The 4,709-nt window shown below is 45.7% G+C and overlaps 1 pseudogene; it reads right to left on the reverse strand.

Moving 5' to 3' along the window:
- Positions 1-504: 504 nt before the first annotated feature.
- Positions 505-3,744, reverse strand: LOC142173647 (uncharacterized; annotated as a pseudogene).
- Positions 3,745-4,709: the final 965 nt, after the last annotated feature.

Here is a 4,709-nt window from a genome sequence, read left to right on the forward strand (position 1 = left end):
CCCGCCCATACAGCCAACGGGGATGATGGCATTACTGGTAAATACCGTCTAGCGAAAATGCTGCAGGCGCGAAGCGTGGTAGGCGTGCGCCGAGGGAGCATAGCATAGAGAGGAAAGGGAGCCCAGACAGAAAGGGAAGGCTTTTCCCTTTTAGAGAAGGCCCTATGGAGTAAAGGGAAGTGGATAAATTCTTGGAAAAAGAGGAAGCGAGCCTATATAAAATAGAGAATGTAATAAAGCATATTCCATGAATAGATAGAGTCAACGGTACAACAGAAAGTGCTACCTACATGCGAATTAGCTTCCGAGATTGAGCAGTCTCAATTTCACTACAGGATTTGTGAATGAATGTTGGGCTGAGCCACCTACAATGGTGTGAGCCGCATGCGGGGATACCCGCGCGTACGGTTTTTAGGGGGATCTGGTCGAAAAACCGACTGGCACCCACCCGACAAGAGGGACTGAGAAATTAATTGAGTACAAATCCTATCGTCAAGCTTTATCTTATTCTGATCGTTCAGAGGGCGATCGCGGGGTCACTGAATGAAGTCCTCTGTTTCTTTCAGAGGTTCTGACTCGTAGCGAGGCAGAGATTACTAAGTGACATGTGGAATATGGTGACGACAACAGCATGTCATAGAAGTAGATAAAATTTGGAGCCAACGACCCACTAAGACTAACATATCTATAACTACATCCCCGAGCGACAGTCAAACAGGAGCGTGAATGCGAGATGCCAGCGGAATGATCGGTTGGACAGAGGCTAGGGCTGCTTCTTTCCCACCGCGTCCTTCCTTGTATGTCAGAGATATAAAGCGAGTGCACCGAAAAAGAACGGGAACTGGATCGATCTATTCTATGGTGAAGCTTCAGAAGCATAACTGCACACTCACACAATATTTGTAGAGAGATAGAAGCATTCGGTGGAACCAGTGATCTACACTTGCTTCTGGATAGATGTGTGGGACAGAGGGATTGTGGTACCTGCTGCCCACTCTTCCTCCTCTGGTTTGAAAACCGTGTGAACGGAGAGTGGGCAGAAGAGAAGGAGGTCATCACATGGAGTCGCACACTTACTTGAGCAGTGTGGGAGACTAGGGAATGGGTCTAATAAACTCCCCTAAGGGTGGAAAAATAATAGACGAAGCTTTACTTAGATAGGGCTTTGATTGGGATTTTTTTTCTTAGTGATTGGAAAGGAGGGCGCCTGGGTATGTTATAGAAAGGGAAGGCGGAAGCATCGAATGGCAAAGAGAGGCGGCTCAGCAGGGAAGGAATGGGAAATCGTCAAGGATCACTTCTTTGTTTGTGGAACGTAGGGCTAAGTAGCAAGAGTGATACTCTGAGCCGGTCTGGATTTCCAACGCCTCGGGAAACTTGTCGGGATAGATGACAACACCTTTTTCCCCTCTTCCTTATCGGTAGGGCAATCATCTCTTATGGCCTTCACCCCCTGCCAGGAAATAGAGAACCAAGCCCCTTTCTGATCCATTCATTTCTGCAAGCAGGGAGGATCTAGAGCGTTGCCCCCTCCTATTCGAGTTTTTTCCTCGCCCCATAATCACCAAACCTTCCTTTTGCTCTTCCTTCAGTTTGCCTCCACGAACGCGCCACTTAGGAGCCCTACTCATATTTTCCAAAGGCGCTACTTCAATTCAAGCGCAAGCCCCCCCTTCTATTGCATAACTTAAAAAAGCTATAAACAAAGTACCAAAGTGGTTGCGGGAACGATACGCTTTGGTTACCGGCGAAGGCTTCCAAAGGCGACCAGCTTTCCATACTAGTTGTTACCTTACGCTGCCATTTTTCCAATATTATTGAATAGCATGGCCTGGGGCTAAGATAACTCAAGTGGGAGAGCCGTGTTAAGGATGACCTTATTGCACGGTTCAGAGAGCACTTGTGTATGTGATGCAAGGATTCCTTATCATGCCACACATGGATCTCTTTCCATTGAATGATCAGAGGGTAATAGGGAGGTGTAAGCCTCGAAAGCCTTTGGTACTTCGGTAGGGTCAGACGGCTTTCTTTGCCCCATCTTGGTGAATCGCATCCCTGCACAAGGACATTCTTTGTTTGTGCGCCTCTTACCATTCTCGCTCAGTCTTTCAACGACTGGGAGGGCAGTCGTAGAAACGAAGCCTATCGCCACACCGACCATCAAATACGAGATTGGGCCCCTTCTCAATGATTTGATGGAATAGCCCACCCCACTCAAGAGCGCTTATGTCATAGGGGAACTCATGGATGGAAACAATCCTTGTGGTTTGTGTTTATATATGGTAGGAATAATTAAAAAAAAAAGACTAGGTTGGTTGGTGAGCCTAGTGATAGGAGACTATATAGCTTGGTTCGAAGAGCACTGGTGGGGTTAAATATTTATTTTTTGTTAAATGCTACAACCTGATTGCTGAACTACTGACCATACTTGTTAGGATGGGTGTTTACCCCAAAGTGTTCCCGGACCACATGCATACATCCGTAAGTAACTTAGTGCAACATGGAAAATTTCATTGAGGGAAATCTGCAAAGAAAAGATAAACGGGTCCTCGAGCTTTGAGAGATTGCCCTCGAGCTGAGGAGTGTCCACATGAGTTCGTTGAGGTATTTACACAGGCCTGTGGTCCTCTTTTATATTCTGTCGAGAGTTCGGATTGCTCCACCTAAGTAGAACGAAAAGAAGGAATTGGAAAAGAAAGGGGGGAGCTATTGTGAAGCCTAGAAAGGCGGAAGCGGAAAATCGCTTATACCGAGTTCCCCAACAGCAGCTTAGCTTAGTAGCAAGACTCTTTCTACTGGCGTGGCGCTGCTGGATGCTTCTGATCAATAGAACACGAAGAGGAGGAAAAAAAAAGCTTATGATGAGCATCTATTTGAGTCGATCATTTCCAAGATCTAATTCCAGTTTTTTCTTATGTAGTGGAAACGCCTTACAATCTGAAGTTTTACGCTTAAGGGAAGAAATGTTCTTGGTGGATGCAGGACTTGGGAACCCCAGCATTTGTATGAATGATGAGCCTACAGGAGTGCAAATAAACCAAGCCACCAGGTTTGAGAATAAGGTGGGATTCCTAGATCTAGTGGCCGGTGAATCACTGATCAAAGAGCTGATTTTATAGAGATTCTTCATCGATCTAGTGGCCGGTGAATCACTGATCAAAGAGCAAGGAGCCGCCAGGTTTAATGATTTGGTAGGATCTACATATGTAGTGGTTGGTGAACCGCTTCTTCTTCTTCCATGAAGATTCAGACAAAATCAAGCTTGGATGGAACTTAACAAGATTTGGCGCACGAATACAAAGGTCAAAGGATTTATTATTGAGAAAGTAAAAGGAGGTTATTCAGTATCCATCATAGGTTTCATTACTTTTCTTCCATTCTGTCGCAGAAGGAAAAAGATATCGAATGATCGATTCACCATTGAGAACATTAACCCCAAAAAGATTAATATTGTGGTGTTCTAACAGCGGCAAATCAAAGAAGAACATGATGAGCGAAATTCGCTGACAAAAAAAAAAGAGAACTTTTTGAATTCCGATGCCTAGCATCCCATGATAACCAAGGATTAGTGGTGATAGGGCTGATGTGGTATCTCGAAAATTGGGATTTGATGGTATATGTAGAGCGGATCCCTCGGGCTTCTCGAGTGGAGGTTGGTTGAAGATGATGTGATGTAGGTGAAAGTCTCCGAAAAAGCTATCGTAAAGTTTCGTTCTTCGTTCCGTCGTCGATCAATCTATCACTCAATCACAGGCCGTTCTATCATTGTCTGGTTTTTGGTTGTCTGATCATACTCGAAATTATGTATCTACTCGTATTTTTACCCCTGATTGGTAGTACTATAGCAGGTTGTTTCGGACGTTTTTTGGTAATAGAAGGAACCACTATAATAACCACTACATGCGTTTCATTCTCTTTGATTTCTTTTTATGAAGTCACACAGGGAGCTAGTGCTTGCTATCTAAGAATTGCTCCATAGATCTCATCAAAAATGTTTGATGCTTCTTGGGTCTTTTTTGACAACTAAGAAGTCACTGGATGAATTGCCGAGTAAATAGATCAGATCCGGACGCGGCTGTTGCTACGCGGCGATACGGACTAGACCCGCTCCTGCCCACTCCGGGGTACCATAGCATGTCGGGAATAAGGGGGGACATACTGGACATAACCACTCCCTTGGTTGGGGGATGAGCCGCCCTACCTCTCGATCAATACACATTTGAGGAGGCCGATCACGAATGCTACATGTGTGAAAGCGATCCTGGTCAGGGAAGGCTAAGACGGTGCCTCGCATATGGGTAGCAAGAGGGCGCTTATGCCCCGATGGTGGGGCCTTATGGGGAAGGGCCCGGCCCAATAGGGACATCACACCCCCACTTCAAGCACACCTCTGTATCAACTGAATCACTCTTTTGGTCTAGTTGGATGAACCGGTGAACCACACGAGATGGTTAGATGCGTGGGGCAGAGGCCTCGTAGTATCCTCTTTGATTGATCCAGCATTTTCTTTGCTGCGGATGTGAATCATCTACTAAAGGGGCAGGCCTTCACACCTTATTTGAGACTACTAAGGCATGCAGTGGACTCTTTCATTAGGTAAGGGAAGAAGGGATCTATGCACGATAGATATCGTACACTTGAGTGGCAAAGGAAAGCGAGACCTTACCTTTTATTCCAGGCATGTTCGGAGATACGGTTCCCGCTGAAGA

The sequence above is a fragment of the Nicotiana tabacum genome, chromosome 19 (assembly GCF_000715075.1).
Source record: "Nicotiana tabacum cultivar K326 chromosome 19, ASM71507v2, whole genome shotgun sequence".
In the NCBI taxonomy this organism is placed as follows: Eukaryota; Viridiplantae; Streptophyta; class Magnoliopsida; order Solanales; family Solanaceae; genus Nicotiana; species Nicotiana tabacum.